Source organism: Procambarus clarkii, chromosome 29 (assembly GCF_040958095.1).
Source record: "Procambarus clarkii isolate CNS0578487 chromosome 29, FALCON_Pclarkii_2.0, whole genome shotgun sequence".
Classification (NCBI taxonomy): Eukaryota; Metazoa; Arthropoda; class Malacostraca; order Decapoda; family Cambaridae; genus Procambarus; species Procambarus clarkii.
In genome coordinates this window covers 11,578,176-11,594,726 of record NC_091178.1, presented here as the reverse complement: position 1 = coordinate 11,594,726, position 16,551 = coordinate 11,578,176, and the positions used below count along the sequence as shown (strand labels likewise).

The following is a 16,551-nucleotide window of genomic DNA, read 5'->3' as shown; positions in this document are numbered from 1 at the left end:
ATTTTTGTAAGTAATTGGGATTTTCTGTGCGGGAGGCAACCAACAGTATTTTATAATATGTTATGATATATCAATATAATAATTAAATGTGATATAGCATAACTGTTGTACACTTTCCAAATTGAACATAAATGTTGATCAACATACTGTAAAAGGTTATTGTGTCTGTTATAATTGAAATTGAAATTGAAATAAGTTTATTGAGGTAAAATACACACAAAGGAATGAGGTAGCTCAAGCTATTCTCACCCCGTTCAGTACATCGTGTTAATACATACATATAAACACATCCCAAACAATAAACATATTACCAAACATTCTGAGAGATAAACATCTACATTTCGTATGTCTGTTATAGTTGTTAGTGTTGTTTTTTGTGATTGTAAAATAGGAAATATGTCGTTAGGGAAATCTATCAACTTTGGGTCGTGAAAGTCATACAGATCTTTACAATTGTCAGAGGTTCAGTAGACATCATTGGAAGCGGTCGGCTACATCACAACAGCTAAATATTAGTAAAGTTCCTTTTTGTGTTTTCAGTGATGTAATGAATTATCATTACAATAGTAACGTATGGAAGTACTCGTACCCCTGTGCGGGTAGTTAACAAGTGGAATGCCCTATAAAAAGATAAAGTTGTGGAAGCCATCTCCACACACAACTTTAAGGTCCGATTCGACATAGAATTTGAAAATCATGGTGCATTAGGCTATAATAGGCGGGGCGTGAAGACCTAGACCTCCCTCCCCCGTGGACACTAATAGATAAGTAGTGGTAAGTAACTACACATTGTTATAATAAATAGGGAGCAATATCTGAATATATTAACTCTTGATTATAAGAGAATTTAATTAAAATACTAAATGGTGACTTAAAGGTCGCCAGGTAATATATATATATTTTTGTATTTGTCAAAAAATTTTATTTTTGTATCAGTGTTGAGTAATTGAGGTCTTGATGCTTTTGCCACGTTTCTTGAATACTTGGAACATCTTAATTCACCAATTATGGCACTTTGTTGAACATTTGATTATATATATATTTTTTTCCTTCTTGATGTTGAGTTTTATTATACTTGTTGAGCCATTATCACGGGCTTCCCTCCTCCTTAAGCTGACCACCCATTAGATGTGGAAGCTGATTAACTGTCCGCTGTTTATGCTGAGGTGCGTACAAGTCACAGTGCTGGGAAGTGGAAGCCACTAGTAACAATGAACCATTAACATCTGTGTAAGCTTCTTGTGCACCGGAAAGTGACACATATGACCCACTTGATAACTTGTATGAACCATTGAAATCATCTTGAGGCCAGTGTGAGCCGAGGGAGGGAGGTGAGACGAGAGGTGAGCTGAGCAGGCCTCCAGTGAGTCACCTGGTAGCTACCTGGGTGATGAGGAAGGTCCCTGCTGCGATGGAGTGAATTCTCTAGTAGGATAAAGTATCCATACGGTTGGGATTCATTATCCACACGGTGAGAGTAAAGTATCCATGTGATGAGGATAGACCATCCATGTGGGGCCGATAAAGCATCCATGTGTTGATTAGGTTCCTGGTCGAATAAAACCAAACCCCACAATAACTAAACCCCTACCCCCCACCCCGCTTTCCCTTCGTATGGTCAATACACACAGAGATCACACTAACGTGATGCATCAAATGAACAAATCCACAAGGGCCGTGACGAGGATTCGAACGCTGGTTCGAATCCTCTTCACGTCCCCTTGTGGATTTGTTCGTATGGTCAAATCTCACACAAAACGACTGGACAAAACTCGTTTTCTAATTTTCAAACCCGTGTATGTCGTTAGGTTAAGATATATTGGCTTAAGTTTGACTTGGTTAAGTTGGGTTTAGGTTAATTTGGGTAAGTAAGCTAAGGTTAGGAGGGTTTTAAAAAATCCATTGTCAAACGTCACGCGTAAGATTTGAGTTTTTATCCTTTTGTAAGTCCAAGTTGCTCCTGGAAGTAAATGTGGTTTTTGTATTTTATTTTCGCCCCCCGTCACAACGAATGAGGCTTCGTAGCTCACATTGAGTTAAATAGCGCTTTAGACCCTCTCCGTAATATCCGGGTCTTACCGCGCTGCCGTGTCTGATTACCGGCTATCATCGTATATTACGAGGCAATTTATTGAGTATTATTTTATTTATCTTCAGCGAGGAAATCTTTTAGAATGCAATACGTCGCATCAAGCTATGTTTTATTGAGTAATGACTCGTACACATCCCTTCAGTACATGGAATATCTCGGAATCTTAAATAATATCCCAGACAAAGATATATTTTAGGAGGTAATGAGGCGTACATTTAAGTAACTACTTAAAGCTCCTCCAACACGATAATGGTTGTACTTGGGGTCAGTTTACCCGCACTACTGCCGGGGAGCTCTCCTAGTGCCTGCTGCCTCTCCTGCTTGTCCTGCCTCTACGAGGTCGTTGGCTTCACCTGGACAACACCAGACGACGGAGGAAGGCGTCTGTCACTGTCTGTAGCAGTGATGAGCGACGACACTCACACGGCCACCACGACTCTTCACTATACGAAGTGTCGTTATTATATTCGAAGTCTCAAGGCCTGACCTTGGCGGGAGGTTTGACGGATGCGTTTGAACTATGTTGAATTTTTTGCAAAGCCGATATGTTCTTTTATTGAAGATGGGGGACATTTCCATCTTTCTAATCTAAGGTAATATTCCCAGTCCTCGCAAATTATGAGGCTGACGAAGATGAAAAATGGCAGCAAAAGACTAAAAGGTGACCCAAACACACACTGAAAGAATGACTTCAAGAGTTTAACTCAAACAAGTGTAAAATGATGGAACAAGGGGCAGAAAGCAGGACACCGGACACAAAGTATCAAATGGGAAATGGAATATACTTCAAGAATCAAGTAGAGAGAGAGAGAGAGAGAGAGAGACCCCGTCTACTAAAACCCACATCAAACGGATATCATCAACGTCATATGAAAGTTTGACCAACATAAGAACTACTTTTAGAACCCCTGTGAATGTATGGATTCAGAGCTTCGCATATCACACATGTCCCACCAATCCTAGACAGCTGTAAAGAGTTTAGATTTAGGGAAGACATGATTACAGAGTACACAAATCTCCATGAAATAGTGCAGACAAGGTCATGCCATTTAGCACGGGTGCTACTCGAACAAGAGGACACAGGTGGAAACTTGAGTACCCCAAACGAGACACAGATGCCATAGTAGTTAACAAATGGAATACACTAAGAAGTGAGGTGGTGGAGGTAAACTCGATACACAGTTTCAAAAATATACTTATGATAGAGCCCAGTAGACTCGAGAAGCTGTACATCAGTTGACTGAAAGTTTAGATGTGGACCAATCTTGAGGTTATCTTGAGATGATTTCGGGGCTTTTTAGTGTCCCCGCGGCCCGGTCCTCGACCAGGCCTCCACCCCCAGGAAGCAGCCCGTGACAGCTGACTAACACCCAGGTACCAAAGAGGGAAAGCTCGACTCCCTCAACCACAAATAGGTTAGTACTCAATCACACATTTTCGCTCGCACACACACACACACACACAGTAGCTCACGCAAAGTGAAAATATTAATAGTTTTGCCTCGGGCAACTATTAAGGGAGAACAGACGGAAACACAGTAAATCATGTCCGTCCAAAATAATATTATGCTAAGGAATGGACAGATAATAGCACATCTGTATCTATAACAGAGAATGTCTGTTTTTGTATGAGGCTAGAGACCAGATGCTTGGGGGCTAACCTCACCCAACTTTGCATGGTGAATGGTCTGAAGTACTGGACGAACATAGGCTGGTTGGGATCGGTCCTATTGGTCCTGCTAAGACTCGGGGTGCATTTTATTCCCCTCCCCCACGTAATCTGTAAACGGTGGCTGATCGATTCCCTAAATTTATTAGAATATAAACTAAGCGTAACATCTGGCCTCGATGTTGAATACCAGACGGGAAAGAAGTGGGAAAAGATGGGGGAGAAGGGAGAGAATGAAGGGAGAAGGGAGAAGAAGCGGAGGAAGAGAGAAGCGGGAATGGTGGGAAGGGGGGTGTGAGAGGGACTATCCCAGGCACCGCCGGGTACCTCTTCTAGTAATGAATAAATAGATAAACCAAAACATATACGTATATGTAATAGGTTAAAATAGTGTTCATTAAATATATTTGTTAACTGAAGCTCCGCAAGTTCACCCCTCACGACTGGACTTGATCGTTGCCCAGCCTGGACTTGGCCGTTCCTCAACTAGGACTTGTTAATCTTGAAGGTCCTAAGTCCAACCCCCTCCCCCCCCCCCCCTCCCCCCCCCCCCCCCAAGCTGAGTCAACGTTCAGAGTTGATTCATAACACGAATTGAAAAGGTAACAGCGATGCGCCGTCCTGAAGAGTCGCATCCTGTGTTATTAGAAGGTTTTTGCGGGTGTAAAGTGGAGGCGGCGGAGACGACCCCGGCCATCAGAGGGTCGTGCTGCATCTTATTCCACGGTTACGTATCAATCAGGGAAACAATAAGATCTTGATTATGATCTGAAGAGGATCTGTTCTGGGTAATAACGCGCCGAGCGGCCAGACGAGGCCCGGTCTTTACCTACGAGGCTCCTTCCACGGTTGACCCTGGGATTACTTGACTGGTCTGCCAGGAGGCACACTTCAGCCTAGGATTACTTGACTAATCTGAGAGAAAGTTCACATCTAATCCTGGGATTATTCGCATAGCCTGGGAGGAGGCCTACTACAGCTGTGGGATTACTCGGCCGGCCTGAAACGAGGCCCACTCCAGTCCTGGGATTACTCGGCCGACCTCGCTAAAGACCTACTCCAGCCCTGAGGTTCCCTGGCATGGGTGGCCTGTACTCTGGTGGTGGGTATAGGGGCAGGCTGCTTGGCTTGACCTGTAGCCAGGTGGTAGGCAGGGCGCGGCCGGCGGAAAAAGGCTTTCACCAGAAAGGAAGTATCACACTAGTTTAAGACAAGGAGAATGAATGCAATAACAGGTATCCAGGTTGAAGGGTAGGAGAGGAGGAGTAGGGGGGTGTGGACGCACCTGACAATCATCACCTCTACCTCCTGGCCCACCCCCGTCATCACGCGGGAATGTACGACACCAGACTCCTGGGCAGTGAGCATTAGTACCTCGTAGATGGAGCCTTTGCGAGTTACGCCATGAGCGTTTTGTCTGCGTGGACGTGGGGTCGTTGTTGCGTATGAGGGGTCGTTGTTGCGTATGAGGGGGTCGTTGTTGCGTATGAGGGGTTGTTGTTCCGTATGAGGGGGGGTCGTTGTTGCGTATGAGGGAGTCGTTGTTGCGTATGAGGGGTCGTTGTTGCGTATGAGGGGGTCGTTGTTGCGTATGAGGGGTCGTTGTTGCGTTTGAGGGGGTCGTTGTTGCGTATGAGGGGTTGTTGTTGCGTATGAGGGGGGGTCGTTGTTGCGTATGAGGGGGTCGTTGTTGCGTATGAGGGGTTGTTGTTGCGTATGGGGGGAGGGTCGTTGTTGTACGTAGGGGTCGTGTGGAGGGAGAGGGAAGACCACTAACAGAACACTATTCACGGTTCTTCCTGCCTGACCTCCTTCAGTTAGTATTAAGCTGATGCGGAATTAACCATCACTTTCCCCCCCTCATGCTAAACTAAATCCTCGCTCTAAGTAGCGATACTGTTGGGTGGTGACAGGTAACAGAAGCCATCAGGTGTACTATAGTGGGTCACGAGGCAAGAAACGGAGGTATTCGACATTGCTAGTTGGTCAACAGGAGGAAACATAAACTCACAATATTACCTGACGATCTAACAAGAGGAAACGGTAATAATAAACCATTCCTGGTGCTCCACCACAACAAAAAAAGCAAACGGAAGCAACAGGAAACGGCAAAACAGGCAACATTACTTCACTCACAGTTACTCCATACCTGTTGCTACTTCAGAAACAGGTATAGAAAACAACAGGCAACAGAAACGCTAACTAAATGGTAGTTGAGCAACAGGAAACAGTATTCCATTAAACATCGCATCATGGTCTAACAACAGGAAACAGAAGCTCATAAACGGCTCTCTTGGCGATCCATATACATAAACGGTGGGCGGAGTGGTGAGGGGGTGGGGGGGGGGGGCGGGGGTTCGGACGAGGTGAGGGAAGAGAGAAAACAACAGTTGACTATAGCGTAGAGAGGGAGCCATTGCAACCATGACCTGCGGCTCCTCCCCTCCCAAATTAACTTATTTTTTAATTAGATTATAACTGGGACGAGGGAGATGGTGGGTAATGACGCCAGTGCCCTCGGGAGAGGCGTCAGTACCCCCAGGAGGAAGTACCCGCCGGAGCGACGTCTGGAGGAAGTACCCGCTGGAGCGACGTCTGGAGGAAGTACCCGCCGGAGCGACGTCAGGAGGAAGTACCCGCTGGAGCGACGTCTGGAGGAAGTACCCGCTGGAGCGACGTCTGGAGGAAGTACCCGCCGGAGCGACGTCTGGAGGAAGTACCCGCTGGAGCGACGTCTGGAGGAAGTACCCGCCGGAGCGACGTCTGGAGGAAGTACCCGCCGGAGCGACGTCTGGAGGAAGTACCCGCTTGAGCGACGTCTGGAGGAAGTACCCGCTGGAGCGACGTCTGGAGGAAGTACCCGCCGGAGCGACGTCTGGAGGAAGTACCCGCCGGAGCGACGTCTGGAGGAAGTACCCGCCGGAGCGACGTCTGGAGGAAGTACCCGCCGGAGCGACGTCTGGAGGAAGTACCCGCCGGAGCGACGTCTGGAGGAAGTACCCGCTGGAGCGACGTCTGGAGGAAGTACCCGCTGGAGCGACGTCTGGAGGAAGTACCCGCTGGAGCGACGTCCTATTCTGTTACCACACTTCAGAGAGGGACAAAAGACACTCATATGGGGTACTGGGAACAGTGTTATACTTGCGTCTAATTGACCCGAAGGGCCACCTTCTCCTTGGTGACCTTGACGGGGACAGGAAGCTGGTGGCTTGTCAGAGGTTCTCTTGAGTACACCTTGCTTAAGGCATGACACCCGCCAGTAATACCACGATACTAGCAACACTACGGCACACACCTGTAACACTATGACACACACCTGCAACACTATGATACACACAACAGCAACACTACGACACACACCAGCAACACCACAACACAAACCAGTAACACCACAACACACACCAGCAACACCACAACACACACCAGTAACACCACAACACACACCAGCAACACCACAACACACACCAGTAACACCACAACACACACCAGCAACACCACAACACACACCAGCAACACCACGACATACACACACCAGCAACACCACAACACACACCAGCAACACCACAACACACACCAGCAACAACACCACCAACAACACCACCAACAGCACACACCAGCAACACACACCAGCCTCTGACCATGCCAAGAAAGCCATAATTATTTTGGATTGTGATGTGAAAATTGCACTCAGGATAAGCTCATTACCAGCAAGGGAACCTAACAAGGATGAAGGGCTGGTTGTCAAGCAATAACTTCGCTTTCACATGTCAGGTCAATGGGCTTCTCACCGGGAACCAGCCTAGCAGCGACGTCATGGCTGGCTGAGCTAGACTTAGCTATCGGAGGGCTATTCACATGACGGCTCTGTACGGCTGGAGATGTGAATCGAACGTGGGACCCGCCAAGCATAAATTTGTGATGTATTGTCTGGTGTACATGGCAAGCGTCCCCTGACACGGCCGACATGTACAGATGGTTAGTGGGTCCCGGGAGGAAAGTTGCAGGTGACAGTTAACGCTGGTCGTGACCCAGCTTGAGATTGGCGAATCAAGGCGTCACACACTACCAGTTTATTATGGTGTCTTAGGCAGTCCCAAGGCGCGTTGGGATGGTCCTGGAGACGGTCAGATCGACGAGGATTATACTCTCTAGGTCCGCCCTCCCCTCACCCACCGGTGCTTAGATCATTTATTTAACTTGTTGCAGTTGTTCGGTAGTGCTGATCACAAGGGCAACTCGCTCACAATACAATTTGTTCATCAAGAAAATAAGTTTGGGTTTGTAAGTGAGACAAGATACAGACATCTACATATATTGGACTAATAACCGTGAAATCTGTGGTGAAAGGGTTTAATGAGCTCTGGTAGAGGGACGCATCCTGGCCATAAAGCAAGCTCCCGGGGGAGCTGAGGTACAGCCAGCCCTCCCAACACACACACACACACACACGCGTGTGTATGTGTGTGTGTGTGTGTACTCACCTATTTGTGCTTGCGGGGGTTGAGCTTTGGCTCTTTTGGTTCAGCCTCTCAACTGTCAATCAACTGGTGTACAGGTTCCTGAGCCTACTGGGCTCTATCATATCTACACTTGAAACTGTTTATGGAGTCAGCCTCCACCACATCACTGCCTAATGCATTCCATCCGTTAACTACTCTGACAATGAAATAGTTCCTTCTAACGTCTTTGTGGCTCATGTGGGTACTCAGTTTCCACCTGTGTCCCCTTGTTCGCGTCCCACCAGTGTTGAATAGTTTATCCTTGTTGACCCGGTCGATTCCCCTGAGGATTTTGTAAGTTGTGATCATGTCTTACTCTTCTGTCTTCCAGTTTCGTAAGGTGCATTTCCCGCAGCCTTTCCTATTAACCCATGCCTCTTAGTTCTGGGACTAGTCTAGTGGCATACCTCTAGTGGCATGTGTGTGTGTACTCACCTAGTTGTACTCACCTAGTTGTGTTTGTGTGTGTGTATGTGTGTGTGTGTGTGTGTGTGTGTGTGTGTGTGTGTGTGTGTGTGTGTGTGTGTGTGTGGATGATCAACTGACCAGATGACTCAGCAGAGGAAGGGCTCAGAGCGAGTGCTCTGTATACTCTGTAAAAGCTTCCATGAAGTAGACATACTAGAGCAGAACTTCAACAGCTGCCGGAGGAAGAGGCACAGGCAGACATAAGCATGACGAACATAACTATACCGAAAGTTATGTTGGTCAGTTATTCATGCAGGGCCTTGCTATGTACACCAGGACACCTTCTTCTGCCCACCTTTCAACCAATCCTGTGTACACCAAGAGTGTTACCACTACACCACCAGCGACTTTATTATTCTAGTAAATCTTTAATACCCTGAATAATAATTTATTTTTCTGGAAAACCGTCAATAAGGTACGGTGCATATTCTAGCCGTGATTCCTTAATATACTCCCCACAGTGGTTTTCCAAGTTCAGAAAATGATCTTTCAAATCTCAAAACCAGCAGTAACTTCATTTAGCTGTGGTGATGATTTATCATTATATATATAATTAATTATTTTAGATTCCTTGTGCAAAAAAATAAATAAAATAACCATAGGTTTATCACCACCATGGGTTTATTTAGGACCTCCTAGGCCAGAGGTGCTTAGGAGAAATTCGATATGCCTACCAGACTTGGATTGATTTGGTGTTGGACTAAAGGCCTGTCAAACTTTTGATGGTATTAAAGCCATCGCCAAGAATACTTGACCAAGCGGCAAATATACCTTAGTCCTTAACATTGTTGAGAACAAAAACAAACTGGAGCAAGCTGGAAAGTTGGAGGAGCAAACTGTCTTTAGGGACGAGATCATCTGTCTTTAGGGACGAGGACATCTGTCTTTAGGGACGAGATCATCTGTCTTTAAGGACGAGGACATCTGTCTTTAGGGACGAGGTCATCTGTCTTTAGGGACGAGATCATCTGTCTTTAGGGACGAGGTCATCTGTCTTTAGGGACGAGGTCATCTGTCTTTAGGGACGAGGTCATCTGTCTTTAGGGACGAGGCCATCTGTCTTTAGGGACGAGGTCATCTGTCTTTAGGGACGAAGTCATCTGTCTTCAGGGACAAGATCATCTGTCTTTAGGGACGAGGTCATCTGTCTTTAGGGACGAGGTCATCTGTCTTTAGGGACGAGGTCATCTGTATTTAGGGACGAGGTCATCTGTCTTTAGGGACGAGGTCATCTGTCTTTAGGGACGAGGTCATCTGTCTTTAGGGACGAGATCATCTGTCTTTAGGGACGAGGTCATCTGTCTTCAGGGACGAGGTGAACGAGGTCATCTGGAGGTAATACATTCAAAATCATTACGAAATTAATGATATCTTCTCTCTATCGATGGTTTCATTAGGTTAAGGTTACGTTAGGTTAGGTTTCATTCCGTTTGATTTCGTTAAATACGGTATAAAGTCAGGATAACCACAAATGTAATATTATTTCTAAGCCTTATTACGTGAATATATATATAATTAATGGTTTATAAAAATTCTATAAGCCTCGGGATATATAATATTTACAAAGAAATTTTCTTCAGTAAATGGAATTCAAACTGTACAAGTTTATCCTAAAATATTACATTTTCTTTGAAATATTGAGAGAATATATATGTATATTAAATGCAATGGGTAACTTAAGTATTTAATCATCTAACGAACTGACTCTCTGCACCTGTTTTCATTTTCAAATTGCAACTTTTTATACCGAAAATATCCCAATTACTGAAAACGGCGACGGGTCATATTTTGCCCAAACCCCCCTGCAGTTTTCAAAATATCTGAAATGTCGGAAATTTGACTACTGAGCGTGAGTTTTGAGCCGAATTCTGACTCTCTGCACCTATTTTCATTTTCAAATTACTGCATTTTTATACCGAAAATATCCCAATTACTGAAACCGGCGATGAATCATATTTTGCCCAAACCCCCTTACAGTTTTCAAAATATCTGAAATGTCGGAAATTTGAATCCTGAGCGTAATTTTTGAGCCGAAATCTGACTCTCTGCACCTTTTTTCATTTTCAAATTACGACTTTTTATACCGAAAATACCCCAATTACTGAAAACGGCGATGGATCATATTTTGCCCAAACCCCCCTTGCAGTTTTCAAAATATCTGAAATGTCGGAAATTTGACTCCTTGTAACACGGGTTTGGGTTCCTCTCTCTACTTCCTTCTTTCTTTGCCCTCTACCCGTATTCTTATTTATTATTCTCTACCAAGGGACTCCAAAACTATTACCAAAGCCAACTCCACGCCACGTGGTCCTAAGACGATAGACCGACTTAGGATTCTACACCCAGTATGACGTGACCTAGGCCTTGAGCAAAACCCTAGAGTCGCCTCTACGCTGCCACCACCAGACCAGTAAAAAGAAGAGCAATGATCGAGGTCTGGATCGATCACGCTAATTAATCAACCTAGGGGCTTGATCCCCACTATATACGATGACCTTGAGTGTGGAATAAATTACACGGTAATGATAATTCCGATTCGATGTTACAATCGGCGCCCAATACAACTCTGCCTCGTGTGGACCACGTGACCAGGACAAGTATACACATAACCAAATGGAGACAATAAAAATGCAAATTATTAACAAATTTAATTTATTAAAAGAAAACTAAAACAAAATCTAAAAATGTTCACTCCCTATCACTTTAACACTCCCTACTTGACCTGAATGGCAAATGAGACTATTTCTATACATAACCATAGCAACTATACCTCTATGTTTTCCAGCTAAGATGTTGGGCTGGTCTCGGGGAGAGGTAAGATGTTTGACCTCTCCCAGCTGCTTCCGTGACCACACTGATCTGTCCTCGTCTGATCTCGCCCAGACTAGAACATTGTATTGTTCCGCATCGCTTACCCAGTTACTTTAGCAAGGTTAAGTTATAACAATTAAACTCTGTTGTACTTAATTGATCCAGACTGGTTGAATTATTTTACTGAATTAAATTACAAACATCTAACGGCAGAGCTGTTCCCGATCCCCAAAATGGTTAATTGAACTTTGAGAAATACTAGACATGTCAACCCTGCTGACCTATGACCGCCGGTCACTCCGCCTTAAAAGTTAGATCTGATTCGTGACGTCACTGATGGTGACTTAAACTCAATAATTAGAATACTCTTGATATTGTATCCAGTACTATTATACAATACAATTTTAATGCAAAATGAATAAAGGCTAATTTTCTCTAAATTACTGAATACTATAGGATGATTCATTATACGCAGCTATGAACAAAGCGTCGGTTATTTCCACCGCGAATTCCCCTGGGGGTCAGGTCACCATGCGGGCTCAGCTTCCCATTCTCTTTTGTCGATAAACCACTCTGGATAATTCTTACAACAGCCTAGTTTGTTACATCCTGAGCATGATTTTTGAGCCGAATTCTGACTCTCTGCACCTATTTTCATTTTCAAATTACTACTTTTTATACCGAAAATATGCCGATTACTGAAAACGGGGATGGGTCATATTTTGCCCAAACCCCCTTGCAGTTTTCAAAGTATCAGAAATGTCGGAAATTTAACTCCTGAGCGTGATTTTTGAGCCGAATTCTGACTCTGCACCTATTTTCATTTTCATCTTACGACTTTTTATACCAAAAATATGCCAATTACTGAAAACGGCAATGGGTCATATTTTGCCCAAACCCCCCTGCAGTTTTCAAAATATCTGAAATGTCAGAAATTTGACTCCTGAGCGTGATTTTTGAGCCGAATTCTGACTCTCTGCACCTATTTTCATTTTCAAATTACGACTTTTTACACCGAAAATATGCTAATTACTGAAAACGGCGATATGGCTCAGGTATCGAATTTGGGATGTTTGGGATATTTTGAAAACTGCATGGGGGTTTAGGCAAAATGTGACCCACCGCCGCTTTCAGTAATTGGCATATTTTTGGTATAAAATGTCGGAATTTTTAAACTGCGAATAGGTGCAGAGAGCCAGAATTTGGGTCCAAAATATGGCTCAGGTATCGAATTTGGGATGTTTGGGCCATTTTGAAAACTGCAGGGGGTTTGGGCAAAATGTGACCCACCGCCACTTTCAGTAATTGGCATATTTTCGGTATAAAAATTCTAAATTTCTAACTGCGAATACGGGCAGAGACAGAATTTGGCTCCAAAATATGGCTCACGTATCGGATTTGGGATGTATAGGATATTTTGAAAACCGCAGGGGTTTGGGCAAAATGTGACCCACCGCTGTTTTCAGTAATTGGCATAATTTCGATATAAAAAGTCGGAAATATAAACTGCGAATATGTGCAGAGAGCAAGAAATTGGCTGCAAAATATGGCTCAGGTATCGGATTTGAGATGTTTGGCATATTTTTAAAACTGCAGGGGGGTTTTGGCAAAATGTGACCCACCGGACCTTCCAGTAATTGGCATATTTTCGGTATAAAAACCGGAATTTCAAACTGCGAATAGGTGCAGAGAGCCAGAATTTGGGTCTAAAATATGGCTCAGGTATCGAATTTGGGATTTTTGGGACATTTTGAAAACTGCAGAGGGGTTTGGGCAAAATGTGACCCACTGCTGCTCTCAGTAATTGGCATATTTTCAGTATAAAAATTTGGAATTTCAAACTGCAAATAGGTGCAGAGAGCCAGGATTTACGTCCAAAATATAACTCGGGTATCGAATTTGGGATATTTGAGATATTTTGAAAACTGCAGGGGGGTTTGGGCAAAATGTGACCCACCGCCGCTTTCAGTAATTGGCATATTTTTTTTATAAAAAGTCGCAATTTCAAACTGCGAATAGGTGCAGAGAGCCAGAATTTGGGTCCAAAATATGGCTCAGGTATCGAATTTGGGATGTTTGGGACATTTTGAAAACTGCAGGAGGGTTTGGGCAAAATGTGACCCACCGCCGCTTTCTCTAATTGGCATATTTTTGTTATAAAAAGTCAGAATTTCAAACTGCGAATAGGTGCAGAGAGCCAGAATTTAGGTCCAAAATATGGCTCAGGTATCGAATTTGGGATGTTTGGGATATTTTGGAAACTGGAGGGGGGTTTGTGCAAAATGTGACCCACTGCCGCTTTAGGTAATTGGTATATTTTTAGTATAAAAAGTCGGAATTTTTAACTGCGAATAGGTGCAGAGAGCCAGAATTTGGGTCCAAAATGTGTCCCAGAAAGGTCCGGTCTCAGGCCCAGACATGCCCGGGTATAGGCCCAGACAGGCCCGGGTATAGGCCCAGACAGGCCCGGGTCCAGGCCCAGACAGGCCCGGGTCCAGGCCCAGACAGGCCTGGGTCCAGGCCCAGACAGGCCCGGGTCCAGGCCCAGACAGGCCCGGGTCCAGGCCCAGACAGGCCCGGGTCCAGGCCCAGACATGCCCGGGTCCAGGCCCAGACAGGCCCGGGTCCAGGCCCAGACAGGCCCGGGTCCAGGCCCAGACAGGCCCGGGTCCAGGCCCAGACAGGCCCGGGTATAGGCCCAGACAGGCCCGGGTATAGGCCCAGACAGGCCCGGGTCCAGGCCCAGACAGGCCCGGGTCCAGGCCCAGACAGGCCCGGGTCCAGGCCCAGACAGGCCCGGGTCCAGGCCCAGACAGGCCCGGGTCCAGGCCCTCACAGGATGGTTATAGGCAGCACTACAGCTCACAGGATGGTTATAGACAGCACTACAGCTCACAGGATGGTTATAGACAGCACTACAGCTCACAGGATGGTTATAGGCAGCACTACAGCTCACAGGATGGTTATAGGCAGCACTACAGCTCACAGGATGGTTATGGACTGCACTACAACTCACAGGATGGTTATAGGCAGCACTACAGCTCACAGGATGGTTATAGACAGCACTACAGCTCACAGGATGGTTATAGGCAGCACTACAGCTCACAGGATGGTTATAGGCAGCACTACAGCTCACAGGATGGTTATGGACTGCACTACAGCTCACAGGATGGTTATGGACTGCACTACAACTCACAGGATGGTTATAGGCAGCACTACAGCTCACAGGATGGTTATGGACTGCACTACAGCTCACAGGATGGTTATGGACTGCACTACAACTCACAGGATGGTTATGGACTGCACTACAGCTCACAGGATGGTTATAGGCAGCACTACAGCTCACAGGATGGTTATGGACTGCACTACAGCTCACAGGATGATTATGGACTGCACTACAGCTCACAGGATGGTTATGGACTGCACTACAGCTCACAGGATGGTTATGGACTGCACTACAACTCACAGGATGGTTATTGACTGCACTACAACTCACAGGATGGTTATGGACTGCACTACAACTCACAGGATGGTTATAGGCAGCACTACAACTCACAGGATGGTTATGGACTGCACTACAACTCACAGGATGGTTATGGACTGCACTACAACTCACAGGATGGTTATAGGCAGCACTACAGCTCACAGGATGGTTATGGACTGCACTACAACTCACAGGATGGTTATAGGCAGCACTACAGCTCACAGAATGGTTATAGACAACACTACAACTCACAGGATGGTTATGGACTGCACTACAACTCACAGGATGGTTATAGGCAGCATAATAAATGAACTGTACCAAACACACTTTACCTGGAGCGCCGAGAATATTTAAATACATATTTAAAAATATTTAAACAATATTTAATTTACAATATTTAAAAATACCTGTTCAAACAACTATCCCAAAACACTCCTCCATAGGACAATATTGGACTCGTATTGTCCTTATGGCGGGGTGTTTCTAGCCATCTATAAAATAAATAGTACAAAAGTTTTTAATAATTTTTTTACAATAGTTCATTTATTTGTACTTTAGCAACTGCAATTTTTGCAATTTAGTCATCAATATCTCAGTGAAACTTTGATTCCCAACCATGACGGCACCCCTTAAGTGTTTGTCCATATACTGAGGATCCCTCAATAGATTAATGTTATTTATATATTATTCGTGAAATTCTGTTATATACAGTATTTAACGTGAAACCCGGTTGATAACCACTATCTCATTCACTACTTTTGAGAAGAAAAATGTATAAAAAGTGAATCACTACTTTTTTCTGATAAACTTTCCTGAAAAATCCTCTGGCATATAAAAATAAGATAAAAATAACATATATATAATAACAAATTTTAACTGATAAAGTTCTCAAAACTATTTAAGTACATATTATCTTGCACAAGAAAATCAAAATAATAACATTATCATGATGATGATGATATACGGTACAATAAAATACAGACTGTGTGTTCACATGATGCTCAATACCGTAGATGGGAAAATACAGTCTGGACAACAGTGTTATACAACACAGCAACATCAACCACCACAATGACGAACGTTCGTGTGAGTGTCAACACACTTGTGTTTGGGGAGTGTGAACCATGTGACATCATTGCTCTCGCACGTTAGTGTACATTTGTTATGCACACTAACATTGATAGAATCTTTTAATCTAGTTTGTATGGGAAACATAATTTTTTAATCTCTGAGGCCATTATCAGCAATAGTAATATTATTTTTCTATCTTTAGCAATATCGGAAAGTTTATCGCCGTATGTGTACTAATGTGGAAATATTAAGTATTTTCTAAATCCAGAATGATCTTGCATCTTGTTAAACTTTCAACAGAGAGGAAACGTAGTTAAGCTCCAGCATAATATTTTATTTACGTATACAAAAATACTTAAATTTTCTTATTCTACTTTTTTAGTTATAATTCTTGACGACAGAGGGCTGCACGCAGTACTTTCCACACGCACCATTCCAAGAAACATCTTAACACTGAA

The 16,551-nt window shown here is 44.4% G+C and overlaps 1 protein-coding gene across 1 annotated transcript in view; it reads left to right on the top strand.

Moving 5' to 3' along the window:
* The window catches only part of LOC123765068 (GMP reductase 2), a 114,851-nt gene that overhangs the window by 79,427 nt on the left and 18,873 nt on the right, over nucleotides 1-16,551 (top strand). The window lies entirely within an intron of this gene.